Raw genomic sequence first — 15,701 nt, 5'->3', positions numbered from 1 at the left:
CTCTAGGAGTAGCAGATAAACAACAGCTGGAAGATGTGGCTTTGGGAATCCTGGGGTGGGGGTGATAATAGCTGGGAAGTTCATCTGTTGAAATGCTGCATTTTATCAAGTTTGACTCTGTACATGTCAGTGTGTGTGTGTGTATTCTGGGATCCCTTAGCATCACTTCATCCAGAATACCAGCACTGGAGATAACCAGGGTGCGGGTGTGATTTTCCTCTGGCCTTTGTCTCCAAAGCACATTCCGGGGACTCTGCAGCACAGGGAGGTTTCTCTCGTCCCCAGACTCATATTTCTTACACTTTAAAATGATAGTCAATCAATAAGCCACAGTATAGAGTGTGTCGTTCACTGGAGACCAATCAGAAGATTGAATGATTTCTCCACCCCTAGTGACATGCTGTGCCTCATTGATTTAGGGTGCATGGGAGTAGCTGGTGAGTTGGCACCAGATCCCCCCTCATTGCAGACACTGGCAATCGCCTGAAATCACTCAGAAAAGCCACTTGAGCATCTCACATGGACTCTTGTCAGTCTCATTGGAGGATCAGAGTCCCCCCTGACTGTTGATGCGCCATGTTGCTGATCCAACCTGAAATTCCTGACAGACCAACCTGGCTAGTTTTTGGGAAAGGAGATCCCAGGGGCACCCCCAAGTGATTGTATTGACTTACCTGAAACCCCAGGCCGGTGCTCCTATCAGCAGAAAACTGCACCAGCCTGGGGTTATACCAGCAAGCACCACGGAGCGATCTTCCATCTTCTTCTTTCTTCAAATTTCGAAACGCATGCGCAGTTGAACGAAATAGCCGACAGGCTCAGCCATGCGAAAAAATCTGGAAGAGGATCACTCCGTGGTGCTCACTGGTATAACCCCGGGCCAGGTTATTAGTAAGGGATTAGTTTCCTCTTGTAACCTGACCAGGGCCCCCGGAACTGTATTGCTAATACCATTACCTCTCTGTTCATTCAGCAATAGGGCAAAGTTAAACAGGCCCTGGCAATTCTCCCGGCACCCTTGGATTTAGCCGCCACCTCCTTGATTCAATCAAAACAATAATTGGCCCCAATAGCAGGCTGACAGTTCATTTGTCAACACAGACCTATAAAAACTGCCAACTTGGCCCCTCCAAATTAAGTTGTCAGTTTATAGGCCCATGTGTATGTGGGGGGAGTGTTCTTCATGGTCGGCCCAATTGATATATAGCTAATAAATGGCCAGATATCTGTGGAGCAGGTTTAAATATTCGGTTACATTGCACTGATGCCGTCCTCACCACATAGGGTCACTTGGGACCAACAATTGGATTGACTTAGTCAAATTGGACAAAGATTGAGTTTGAACACCAACACATAAAGAGTACCAATAAATAGGCTAAAATTACAGCCTGACCAACCAATGTTTGGCCACATACATTATGTATGTAGGCAGATTTTAAACCCCATTGGGTGAGGTGGGTGGAACTACTGTAGTCTGTCGGAAACTCACGCCAGCACAAAGCTGCATGTGGGGAGCCTGGATGCACAGCCTGCACCCAGGCCTGAGAACTACTAGTTACATTACTGGGGTGAGTCCTTGATGGGGCCATTGATAAGGTGGCCTCCTGAAAGTATTGGACGTATTATGACTATAAGTGCCTTGATTCTCCTTCCATTTGATTGATAATCCCAAAATATTTGCAGGCCCAGCCATTATCTATTTGTGTTTAGAGACTTTATTGACTGTGACTAACCACAATATCTTATACTAACAGCAGTGCTGGGCCCCTGGGGTCAGGGCAGGTCCTTATCAGAGGATGTTGTGACTCTTTCACCTCTGGGCAGGGCCTGTGCAACCCTTGTCTGTTTGACATGTCTGATAAGGGATCATGGGAGACAGCAGAGTGCTCAGTACATGATGGATGCCTCCTGTGACCTGACACGCACACGATGTTAGTTTATATCTTTCCCATTGGATTCCATGTTGTCATGTTATCTGACATCACCTCTTTAGCAGAAAAGCTTTTAGGGTATAATGGGAGTTTTAGTTCAACTACAATAGAACCCCCAATTTACATTTTCAGGGGACTAGTGTAAAATCCAGGAAAATATGAAATGAGCGAAATGTATTATGCATAAAATATAGGTGGGACCACAAAACACCAATGTAAAATGAGGGAAAATTTTAAATCAGGGGATGTAAAATTGAGTATTGTCATTCTCTTATGTTTGGGTTCCTATACTCCTACATACAGCAGTTGTTCCACAGGCTCAGTACTGTGTAGGCCACAGGGCACTTACCATTATTTAGATCCCCCACCCCTCACACACACACACAAATACAGCTCTGGTGCCAATATTCTGTCAAGGGCACAGTCTCTGGCATGGAAAGGGTTTAGCACTCCCTTCCACCCACCTCCTCCTAATGCAATTAGACTGGGAAGTGCGGAGGAGGCAAACGGTCTGTGATTCATCTTTCTCCATTCTCCAGCCCCAAAATCCTGTTGCTCCAACCCCCAGCAACGGCTCTGCATGGGAACCCAGAGACAGCACCAGGGCCACCTATAGGGTTGCTACTTTTTCTGGAAAAAAATACCGGCCTTCCTATATATTTATCTTTTTTCCCTATTGATAACATTGGGATCAACCATCATTTTTACCAGCCAGGCCGGTAAAATACCAGCCAGGTGGCAACCCTAGCCACCTACCCCAGAGTAAGACCATGAGTAAAACTTACTACGGCCACCCTCATCTGGAACATGTCCCACAATCCTCTTTGGCCATTGATCAGTTAGCTGCGCCAGTGCAAGAAACTTAAGGATCTGACAGTAGCAAAGCCTGAGAACTTCCCCTGCATCCCAGTTATATGGTGACTTTTATCATGGTCCTCCCAGGAATGGCCATACACAGCCCCCCCCCATATAACAACACAACTAAAACTCAGGCACTAAAAATACCATAACACATATATTTCTAAAGGTGGCCATAGACGTAGAGATCTCTCCCCGATATGCTCACATTAAAGTGGGCAATATCGGGCTGATAGAATTGTGGGCCCTAGGGCCCAACAATCGGATCATAATGAATTCAATACGGGCAGATTGTGGGACCACATAGACGCACAGATGCGGCCGCGATCCGACAAAATTTTTTAACCTGACCGATCGCGATCTGCCTGACTTTCGGCCAGATATCGATCGAGGAAGCTCGTCTGATGGCCCCATATGCGGGACAATAAACTGCCGACGCGGGCTGCAGCTTTTATCAGCCTATGTAAGGGGGCCTTAAGGCTAATGGCGCACCCAAAAATGCCATTGACTCAACTGCTAGAAAATCATCCCACACCTCCCTTTACTCACTACTGTTCCTTATCTCTTCCCTCCAATGCTGTAACCAGAAGGTCATTCTATAGGCACATTCAGCCCCTCGTTCCCATATGTCTGACTCCTCTCCTTCTCTGGGGGCTGATTATTCACAGTCAGTAGTAGAATCCCAACCTCCTGGTCTTGACTGAGCTCACTGGGTGGGTCTTGGTTGGTTTGGAAAGACGTAGAATTTAACCCTTGTCACAATCCTATAATAAGATTTTTTCCAAGTGAAATCAGGTCAGGGTGATGAGGAGTGTGCACCCGCCCCCCATGAAGATAAGGAGGCAAGTTTTAGGCAAATAATGCAAAACAATCGATATAGTATATCTACAGGGTAGAATATAAATAATTATACTGAGTCCAGTTTATAAGGGTGCAGAGTAAGAACAGCCTGTTTGGATTTGTTTTATCTGGGGTGGCTAAGTAAGACCCCAAGCAGATTTTTTGCATTCTAGTCCTGTCCCATAGCAGAGGAGTCATTTAGGGCTTATGAATTATATACAGTAGCACTGCCCAACCTCTGGCCCTTCAGCTACTGATGAACTGCAACTGCAAGCATGCTGGGAGCTGTACTTTGGTAACAACTGAAAGGTGACAAGTTGGTATAGTTTTACTCATGGTCTTACTCTATTGCCTTCATTTCACAATCATGTCATCACCTTGTTCTACTGCTGCCATCTTGCCCTATTGGTGCCATGTTACCCTAAAGTCTCCATCTTACCCTCCTGCCTCTATTGCTCTTCCTGTGTACAACTCTGCACCTTCCTAAAGGCACCTCAAATGCGACCAATGACCAACTTTCTTACCATCTTCTAGACTTCTGATTGGGCTCTCTTAAAGAAACAATAACATCAAAAAAATGAAATTCTTTTAAAGTAATGAAAATATAATGTACTGTTGTTCTGCACTCATAAATCAGGGGTGTTTGCTTCAAAAACTCTACAATTGTTTATATAAGCTGCTGTGTAGCCATGGGGCAGCCATTCAAAGCTGAAAAAGGAGAAAAGGCACAGGACACACAGCAGATAACAGATAAGCTCTGTAGTATACAATGTGATTCTTCAGAATGTATCTGTTATCTAATGTGTATCCGGTGCTTGAATGGCTGCCCCCATGGCTAAACAGCAGTTTGACAAAATAAACTGTAGCAGAGTTTCTTAAGAAAACACACCAGTTTTACCAGTGCAGGGTAACACTACATTATATTGTCATTCCTTTAAAACACACCATATTTAGATGTTACTATTCCTTTAAGGGGTCAGTTCCACAGTTTGGGAACCTCTGAGTTATTAATAATATGGGTGGCAATGTCTATAACTACCCTGCAAGCTGATTGAACCAGGACAGGTAATGCATTATAGCTTATAGGTGATGACACAATAGGTCAATAAAGGGTTACATGACTGATGTCACAATAGGGCCTGCTTAGAAATTCCTGCCCCAGTGGCTTATACTTTTAAATGAGTGGTGTCTAACTGGTGGCCTGCAGGCCAGACCCCCCCTTGTGTGGCCCCCCACAGGAAATTCTGCATGCTGTGACTGAGAGATGTTTGTATAAACAAAAGTATCTATTTTTATCTACCAATTTTTGGTCTGATCTATACGTGGTCTACCAGAGTGCCTTGCACCAACACTTGTTTGTCCATACCTCCTAACATTCTGGAAAATGGAAAGAGGGACAAAATGTTTTTAAACACACACCTTTTTGCGGCTACTTCCCATAATTACCATGCCCATTTTGCAAAATTTGCCAGGTTATGAAAGTTTGAACACATTTCTGTAGTTTTTATGTTTTATTATAGTTTTACTAATAAAGGTAAATTGCCCTTTAAGCTGTGAGTCTAACCTCTCCCAAGGGACAAAACTGTTACAAATGTATCTTAAGTATCTATTCTGGGCTCTCTGCTAAGAGACAATTTCTTTAGAAACATTGTATAGTTTTTGGCTGTTCAGTGCAAAGAAATCAGGACTTTCCAGTACAAATGCAGGACTGCTGGTTGAGTTGTCAAAAGAGGGACTGTCCCGCTCAAAACGGGACAGTTGGGAGGTATGGTTTTTCTGCTGTGATTGCTTTCCTTGTGTAAGCTTTAAAAGGCATCGGTTCTGAGAGACAGAAAGAAATTGTCAGCGCTCGGTCTAAACCTCGCTGTGGCATCGACCAGCTGCTAGAAGCACCCTTGTGCCACAGCTTTCTATGTTTCATGCACAAATTGTAGCCAAATATTGCCTATAGCTGTCATTCAGCCTTTAAAACAGGGAATTATTTACAGGTGTATGTTAATGGGCTGGGGCTTAAAAAGCGCAATACTTTTTCACTAGATCTCCTGATTTAAGGGTAAGTGCACTTTGGTCTAACTACTCAGTCATACTGTTTGCTGGGGGACTTGATTTTAAATGCAATACAAACTTAGAATGCTAATGGATAGTGTAGGACTCACGTACAATGAGGGGCCATTGACGTGGCACTGGAGTTTATATATTTTGGCTAAAAACACCTCATTTTTTTGTAGTAATTAGTTTTAAAGGCAAACCGTGCGCTGCCAGTTTTTCTCTTTCTTATCAGTACTGAGAGTAACTGGCCCCTGAATTCTTTACACCTTAAATTCAAAACAGCAAGTAGTCAGCACAGCGATTGTCAGAATATTGTTGATGCGGTGCACATTACTTCAATGGCCACTTTCCATTGGAATCACAATAGGGAGACGTTTTTTCAAACAGCACCACCAAGTTTTTCTGGTTTCCTAAAAGCCTTTATTAGTGCTTTTGGGCATCACAGCAACGTTTCAGGCCATGTGGCTTTTTATCAAGCTTGATAAAAGGCTGCATGGCCTGAAACGTTGCTGTGATGCCCAAAAGCACTAATAAAGGCTTTTAAGAAAACAGAAAAACTTGGTGGTGCTGTTTGAAAAAACATATACCTCAAATTCAGATAGTAAACTCATGCATTGTTCACAACTGCAACGCTTCTATTGTTCACACCCCTAAAGCCCTGTACTGTTCACACCTCAGACCCAGACTGAAACTGTCCACATTGTTCAGATGTTCACACCTCATACAAACTGCTGGAGAGGCACCAGCATTGTGTCACTGTATGTAGCACTGTATGAACATCTTAGCGTCTTGATAGGTTTCCCTGTCTCCTATTGTATTCTGCCTTTCCAATGTTCCCCATGTGTGTCATACTCTGCTTGTCCTATACTCTCCATGTGTGCCATACTCTGCCTGCCCTATACTGCCTGTGTGTGCCATACTCTGCCTGTCCTATACTCCCTGTGTGTGCCATCATCTGCCTGCCCTATACTCCCTGTGTGTGCCATACTCTGCCTGCCCTATACTGCCTGTGTGTGCCATACTCTGCCTATTCTACACTCCCTGTGTGTGCCATACTCTGCCTGCCCTATGCTCCCTGTGTGTACCATACTCTGCCTATCCTATACTCCCTGTGTTCTGCCCTATGCTCCCTGTATGTGTCATACTCTGCCTGTCCTATACTCCCTGTGTGTGCCATACTCTGCCTGCCCTATGCCCTTGTGTGCAGGTCCGAATAGTTCCCATCCCTTCATTTGTGCAAATGCGCAAATATTCCCTATTTGGTCTAGAGCACTGGGGATTGGCACATGGGAAATTTAAAAAAAAACTATTGTATCTCCTGCACATCCCCGGTGCTTCAGAACCAATATAGATGTGGTTGGACGGCATTCTGCCCCTTAAAATCCTGCCACCCTAGGCCTGGGCCTTTGTGGCCTTTACCCAAACCGGGCCTGCCTTTGTGTGCAATAATCTGCTTGCTCATTGCTCCCTGCGTGTGCCATACTCTATTTGTAGGAAGTGAACCTGCTGGTGGTTTGTTAGCATTTGGAAATACTTGTTAGGGGCCCCTAAGGTGTTGCTGTGTTATTCACAGGGGAGGATGAGGCATATCCATTTAAGGGTATGTCTTAATTTAACAATTAACTTGTTTCACATATCCTTACAATGAGTACCAACCATTTGTTTGTTAGGTGTGCTACTACCATTAATGTGGGCATGGTCTTAAAAGTTATTGTGGTAATATGGGTGTGGTTTAAGGTGGGTGTGGTTTAAATACAGGGAGTGGTCAACACTGGCTTCCATTATCAGCCCGCCATGTAGGCCACAAAATTCTGGCCCTTGGTACCACAGAAGTAGGACAGCATTGCTCTAGATTATCAGATCCTTAGAATTATCTCTTGTTGTACCTGTAGATTGCTCGTGTTTTGGTTTACTATCCTACATCTCACCTGTATTCCCTGGCATTAGACCCTGTGCTCTCTCCACTGCTCCACTCCATTGGAGACCAGATAAGTGTTTGGATTAGTGTCAGTTCTTGTGCCAAATGAGAGGTAGCGGTACAAGTCCTATCAGGATGTGACACTGCACTGGCCGCACATTAATCTGAGCAGAGAGAGGGAGACTAATGGCCAGGATTTTGCTGCATATGAAGAAGTTACAGCATCAGATAATTGATGTCTGATGTGTGGCCCCCACAAGGCACGTCCTGTCTTGTCATTCCAACTCCTGAGTTTTTCATGTCAGCTTGTGTGGCTGGTTTTGGGAGTCTGCAGTAACCCATACGTGCCCAGGTATGATACAGAGACTGGAATGAGGAGGCCCTACAGAGCCACAGATGTGAGTAGAAAGAATATAAAAAATAGCAAGTGTAAACGGACAAGATGGAGACAGTAGGCATGACGGCATTAGTAAAGAAAGATAGTAACTGTATGGCAAGTGAGGACAGTAGGGCAAGATGAATTGGTAGGGCAAGAAGAAGACAGTAGAGCAAATGATGAAGATGGTACAAGCTGTTGGCAGCAGGGAAATAGTTTGCAGATTAGGGGGTGTTTGATTTAAGCTTGGCGGCTCCACCACATTAAATAAATATGCAGACACATGGCAAAATAACCCAAGGGCATATTTTTATTGAATATTATTATTATTTACTGAATTAGAGAAATTCTAACTGTGACACACTTTCCCTTTAAAGTGACAGTTTAGTTTGCTGGTGGAGATGGGAGCAGGTTTGATTGGGCAAAGCTGAATCTTTGTTTCTCATCGCCGGCAGCTCCGTATGTTACATGTGTAAACAGATGTGTCGGCTGCGTGTGACAGGCACTAATCCCTGCAAGTGGAACAGGCCCATTCCTAGTCTCTGAGAATCTTTCCCACCTCAAAAAGGAGAACATTCCTTTATCCCCCCCCCCCAAATGGGTTGGGGGCCCCTTTGGATGCTTTTGGGCTTGGTGGGAGGCCATATGTCATGTAGTTGTATAGGGTTATTGAAAGGATTGTTCCCTGTTGGTCGCATCTTGTGGGAAAGTTCATTATTTCAATGTAACTGTCTTTAGGGGAGTTCAAGCAGGACCTATTGCGCCGGGTGAATCTCTTTCTGTGTCCGAGCAGCACAGCAATCATATGCAACAGGAAAGTAAACGCAGATTTATTGTTTTGTGTGAATAGTAAGAGCAGTGAGTGTAGTAAAGCAAGCGAGGGTAATGTGTGTGTATAGTAAGTCATGGCAGCGGCAAAACACTTAATATTGTGGTTATGAAATCTACAGCCTTGGGGCAATTAGTTCCTGCAGTATATTGCAATGCTGCACAATATGTTGGCGCTCTAAAAATACATGTTAATAATAATAATAATATATAACAGCCCAGGGTGTTGGCCTGCTTCCATCATGGTGAGTTGGGTATAGGAGACTCTCTGAAGCCCCCCATCATCCCCCTCGCCCCGTGTGAAACCACTGCCCAGCCCTGTTTCATGTCAGCCTTAAAAACCTGAGGGTGAACTTATTGCTGGTGAGACAGTCACCCATCGTCTGTACACATACTCTCATTTGTCATGGGAAAATGCATTGGGCTCTGATGGTGCATCCCATTGACTGCCGATTCTTTGAGGTCCAACCCAATGGCAACTTAATGTGTCTGATTATTCTCCATTCCCCTTATTCGTTGGTTAAAGGGGAAATACAGATTTAGTATATAGGGGTAATATTCCCCTTTACAGATACAAATGTTGAAACGTCTGGGCTCACAATGAGCAGCCATTGTTTTCTGATATTTTTATGTTTATTATTTTCTTGTAATGGGCACATACGGTACAAGGGGAATAAACCCTGCACATAAATGCGGTTAGTTTCCCTTTAAAATGTTAGACTCTGGTACATGAAGTGCTAAAAGGGGACAGACTGGGAGTTCCACATGCCTGTGGGTCATTCCGTAGGATTTTCCCACACTTTCCCTACATATACAGGGGTGGTTAAATGCACAGCGCAGCCTCACTGCTCACCTGCACTGCTCCCCGGGGCCACCTGGGATTTCTCACCAGCCCCCCCATATGCCTTCCGGATATTCTGCTTTCCTTCTGCTCTGCGGCAGGACATGTTTGCTAAACACAGGGTGGAAACCTCTGCTCGGCCCATTCCTGTACTGATATCTTTCCAACGGCCAGACCCAGCCATGTTTAAAGGGAAGCTAAACCCAAAAATATAATGATAATGTCATTTTAAAGGGATACTGTCATGGGAAAACATGTTTTTTTAAAACGCATCAGTTAATAGTGCTACTCCAGCAGAATTCTGCACTGAAATCCATTTCTCAAAAGAGCAAACAGATTTTTTTTATATTCAATTTTGAAATCTGACATGGGGCTAGACATTTTGTCAATTTCCCAGCTGCCCCTGGTCATGTGACTTGTGCTCTGATAAACTTCAATCACTCTTTACTGCTGTACTGCAAGTTGGAGTGATTATCACCCCCTCCCTTTTTCCCCCCAGCAGCCAAACAAAAGAACAATGGGAAGGTAACCAGATAACAGCTCCCTAACACAAGATAACAGCTCCCTGGTAGATCTAAGAACAACACTCAATAGTAAAAACCCATGTCCCACTGAGACACATTCAGTTACATTGAGAAGGAAAAACAGCAGCCTGCCAGAAAGCATTTCTCTCCTGAAGTGCAGGCACAAGTCACATGACATGGGGCAGCTGGGAAATTGACAAAATGTCTAGCCCCATGTCAGATTTTAAAATTGAATATAAAAAAATCTGTTTGCTCTTTTGAGAAATGGATTTCAGTGCAGAATTCTGCTGGAGCAGCACTATTAACTGATTCATTTTGAAAAAAATTTTTTTTCCCATGACAGTATCCCTTTAAGCAACGTGACAATATCCATTCATTCCCACTATGATTTGTAAAAGTAATTGCTATTGAAAGCAGCATCTGTTTATCCTTTTCTGCACTGCTGGTTCTGAGTTTTGAAACAATGTAACAGACAGAAGCAGCAGTGAAGGGGGGGGAAGCTCCCGGTCCCTGTGAGTTGATGTTTCATTTATCCCTTTTCCCTGCAGGTCTATCCCTCTTATGGTCCTACTGTTATCATGCCCACTTGGTTCTGCTCCAGGGAGTGGTTCCGCCATGTTGGGAGTTTGTGGAGGATGGCAAGGTAAGGGCGGATACACTGGATAGGCTGCTAATATTCCCTGTGCTGTAGCAAGAGCCCTGTGCCACATTCAGTATGAGTGGTGGGCAAATAATCCCATAAGATCACCCCCAGTGAGTTGCAGTTGAGCTTTTCCCTTTGACAGAGCAAGTGTTCCACCTTCTGGAGAACATGGGTAATTGCAGTCCCAGCATACAGAGTGATCAGCTTGATATGGCTAACAAGGGCAATAGCTTGTAGGAAGTTTGATAACATGGTCCCATGGAACACATTGAAATGGCGAGTGCTCATTTTAACCTACAAATACTATACTGCCATTTTTCACACACATCCTATGGCTTCTGTGTTGGGATTGCTGGGCTGTTAGTAGGGTCCCCTCTCCTGAATCATGGCATAAGCCACTGCCCTGCAAGCACTTAGTGAATCATTAGGAGGTGTAGGACTGACCCACTGTCGGGCACTGTGCTTACAGATATCTATATAAGGAGAAACTAGGAGCTGGCCACTCACTGCATTGCTGCTTATCACTCCCCAAGAGGATTGTTTCGCACACTGTCCCCACTGCTGAGCATTTCTCTCGCCCCATAGTGATGAGAACAGCCTGACGCTGTGCCAATATCAACCATGTCTGGCCCAGCTGGCTGCATCCAATGAGGCATGTGATAGAGTTCAGCCTGTCAGTGTATAGTAAGGTCAGCTCTCAGGCTCTGTGCACAGTGGGGTCATTGGCCAGATGAGCAGCTTAGCACCTACACCACTGACGCAGTCAAAACTGTCCTGTGTAGCTGCAGCGAATTCCCAAAGTCCCAAAGGATTCCACTTCCCACTAATAACTCATTCCTCACCCCATGAGCTGACAATTTAGTGACTTATAGGAGTAGGAGCGAGTGTATTAGAGACTTGTGTTGTATTAAATTGGCCATCTGGCCTGTGCCAATGATGAAAAACTGGATTTTATTACCTTATCAGTATGAATAAAGGTGGCACAGGAACAATGGACACAAGGTGCTATTCAAGGCTACTTTCCATGCTGCGGCTCAAGTCAAAGGCTATTCAGTTGGCCACCACCTTCCCTCTGGGGAACTGGGAGATGAGGAGACTCTTGTGCTTGTGGCACAGGCAAGTAGAAATGTAATTGAAAGTTGTAACCAGGAGGAGAAAGACATTCAAACAAAGCTAAACAGCTGGCAAACTACCATGTCCCCATGCATGCCCCCCAGCTGTGTATCTGCCTCAAGTTCAGCATCACCCACAGGGGGCAGATATCTGTTGCCAGTTGGGTCTCTTCTGACCATTATTGCTCTATAAGTCCGTCCAATATGAAAAACATGCACCATCTCACAGTTTGTGGTCCCCTGTCTCAAAAATACTCATCTCTCTCTTTTTTAGGGATTCCTGGTGGACCTGCTATTTTTCGATGAGCCCCTTCGGAAAGGAGGTGGGGTGAAATAATGTAGAGATGTCTGAGGAAAGGGAGCAATTGCTTAAGTTGCTGAATTGAAAATTGAAAGTAGGGCTGATGTCCAATACGCCCCCTGGTGCCAAACCACAACACAGCAGAGCCCACGTAAAAACTGCAATGTCTATACTTGTGCTTTCAAAAGTATTTATTGATATAATAATACACATAGTATCATAGTAAGTTAGATTGAAAAAAGACACTTGCCCATCAAGTTCAACCTTATATAAAACCTATATAACCTATAAAGTCTATATAAGACCCACCTAACTGCCAGTTGATCCAGAAGAAGGCAAAAACCCCATCTGAAGCCTCTCCAATTTGCCTCAGAGGGGGAAAAATTGCCCAGATTGCCAGTTTGTCAAGATCATGTTACAAGGATGCCACATCCTGGATGGAATTAATTGGGCTGGATAGTTTTGTGTCATCTGCAAACACTGATACATTACTTACAATACCCTCCCCTGAGTCATTAATGAGCAAGTTAAGTGGCCAATAAAAGTGGACCCAAGTCCACTGTGGATATTAATATAAAATTAATATACAGATAAACAAGGTTCCCTTTGTAGCAAAACCAACAGCCAAAGGTTCTATTCCCAGTGACAGAGATCCTGATTCCCATTGTAAGCAGCAGTCCTGCCCTGCTTTATGGCTGAGATTCTAGCTATCTTTATAACAGAGCATTCTGTCACAGTGACACAGATCCTGTCTGATCATTATTTATGAGCATTATTAGCATGGCGGCAGGGAAGGGATTACAGAGGGTAGATAAAGTCATGTGGTGCCTTATGCTAACTCCTAGCATGTGAATTGCCTCCGGCACCATTCCCTTTAATATAATTCAAGACAAGATATTGCTGTTCGCTCTCTTCAATCCATCACGCTGCTCCTGGACACGCCTTATTTTCAGCATTGAGCTTTAGATTACCACTTCCCCTTTAACCCCTTTTAGAAGCAAAGGCAGAGTCAGGGCAGGTAGCGTTTGCTTTTCTACCTACAGTAGGTCCCTGGCTCTGTGCTATATGTGACACATGATACTCTGGCATCTCAGCTGAACAATTTGCTACCCACAAATAGACACAGATATTACAGGAAAACTATACTCCCAAAATGAACACTTAAGCAACATCTTTTTATAGAGACCTACATTGTTTGGGGGTATAGTTTTCCTTTAAGTGAACTTGTAACTTGTTTAATCTCATATCCTTTTAATTTAAGGGCAGAACGTTTATTACATTGCCTATTAGAGGTCTCAGTAGGGAAAAAATGTGTGTGTTGCTACATCTCTTATATGTACTGGGACTGTGTGACACATTTAACACACACCAGTTTGTTTTATTGGCTCCAAGTAGTATCCAAGTAGTAAATAAAACCAGGTGCCAAAATCTGAAGCAACTAATATATTCTTGGCATGTGTGGGAGGAGCAGTTCTACCCTGACCCATGCACGGGTGCTTTCCATGAATAGGCACTGTGAGCACCACTTGCCCCGGAGACATTTTTATTAGGGATACAGTTGTGACTTAGCCCTGGGATTACCCTCACCTAAATTATCTGATTTGCTATCAGGTTGTGTGTGTATGTGTGTAAGGGTAAGGTCACACTGGGAGATTTGGGGAGATTTAGTCACCTGGCAACTAATCGCCTCTTCTTTGGGGGCGACTAATCTCCCCGAACTGCTTCTCCCTGTCTTCCGCCTGCTAGAATGAAAAAACGCCTGCGGCACGGCACTTGCGGCGTTTGTTTTCCAAAGTCGCCCAAAGTTTCCTCGTGGGGCAACTTCGGGTGACTTCAGAAAATGAAGCGCCGCGAGTTCCATGCACAGGCAATTTTTCATTCTAGCGGGCGGAAGACATGGGGTAGCAGTTCAGGCAGATTAGTCGCCCCAAAGATGAGGCGATTAGTCGCCAGGCGACTAAATCTCCCTGAATCTCCTAGTGTGACCTTAACCTAAGGAGGCAGATTTGTGTAGAAATTTATCTGCTGCAAACTTACTGGGCTGTTCCTGCTGAATTGTGCTTAGTACAGGGGGATACCTTTGGTGGTTTATGTACAGTATTTCTAGAAATATTAACTGGGTTAATGGCGGCCATTCAAGGGCATCAACATATACTGTTCTCCCTTCCAACCCAGCCCAGGCAGTTCCCAGGGAGTGTAAGAATTCCCACACTGTACCTATTGCTGTAAGGCTCTTCTCTTAACTCCTGCTTCCTCGCTTGTTTCAATGAATCCTACAAGTTCCCACTGCACCTGTCCTGGCTCTCGCTCAAATCCTCCTGCTCCCCCCTCCCAAGATCTAATAACAGGTTCTGTTCATGGCTCATTCCCTGGGGGGCCCTACTTGGAAAGCAAGTGCTTTTTTGGCTCGGGAACTAGGAATAGTGGGAGTGGCAGCTGAATGTCAGTGGGGTGCATGGTGTAATTGTTTAATTTAATAACCCAGAATCCCTCTCCTGTGCCAATGGGAAGCTCTTCTGTTAGACCTGTAATCTGAGAGTGGCAATATTTACTAGAAGTTGGCGCCTCCTCTTTGGGGATGGGCACGGATGGGGGGGTCATTGCATGCCATGCTTTAAATCAGTAGAACAGTAACACCAAAAACTGAAAGTGTTTTAAAGGAATGACTATATAATGCATGGGTGCCCTGCACTTCTGAAATGTCAAGAGTCAAGAGTGAGTTTATTGTCATTTCATTCATATACATTTGTACAGTACACAGTGGAATGAAACAACGTTCCTGTAGGACCATGGTGCTACACACAACATAGATGTACTGGACAACAGACAAAAAGTGCAAAAATACAGTGCACACTCAGCAGATGTAATATGTTAAGTAAATAATGCTAAACATCAGACATGATGGGTGTATCATTGTGACATGACAGAGTAGCAAGAACATGATAAAGAACATGATAAAGTGCAGATGTACTCATAGAGAACAACTGTATCCAATGGCTATTCATCCATACAATGGCGTACAGTGGCAGTTCCCAGCCCAGACAGTGATACAGCTGCTCAGGATGCTCTCGATAGTCCCTATGTAGAAGGTTTTGAATATGGATGGTGGGAGATGGGATTTCCTCAGCTTACGCAGGAAGTAGAGGCGCTGTTGGGCTTTCTTGGCTAAGTAGCTGGTGTTGTGGGACCAAGTGAGGTTCTCCTCCAGGTGGACTCCAAGGAATATGGTGCTTTTAACGATCTCCACATTAGAACCATCGATGTACAGTGGCAGGTGGTCACTCCTAGTCTTCCTAAAGTCAACAACCATCTCCTTTGTTTTGTCTACATTGAGAAACAGGTTGTTGGCTCTGCACCAGTCTGTTAACCGCTGCACCTCCTCTCTGTATGGTGACTCGTCATTATTGCTGATGAGACCCACCACGGTCATGTCGTCAGTGAACTTTATCATGTGATTTGTGCGGTTTGTGGCTGTCATGC

General features: G+C 44.5%; 1 pseudogene; it reads left to right on the top strand.

The window, feature by feature from the left end:
* LOC108702224 overlaps window positions 1-12,604 on the top strand; it is a 112,613-nt pseudogene extending 100,009 nt beyond the window's left edge.
* The last annotated feature ends 3,097 nt before the right edge of the window (window positions 12,605-15,701 follow it).

The sequence above is a fragment of the Xenopus laevis genome, chromosome 9_10S (assembly GCF_017654675.1).
Source record: "Xenopus laevis strain J_2021 chromosome 9_10S, Xenopus_laevis_v10.1, whole genome shotgun sequence".
NCBI classification, from domain to species: Eukaryota; Metazoa; Chordata; class Amphibia; order Anura; family Pipidae; genus Xenopus; species Xenopus laevis.
The sequence above is the reverse complement of the archived record's forward strand: the minus strand, read 5'-3'. Positions and strand labels throughout refer to the sequence as shown.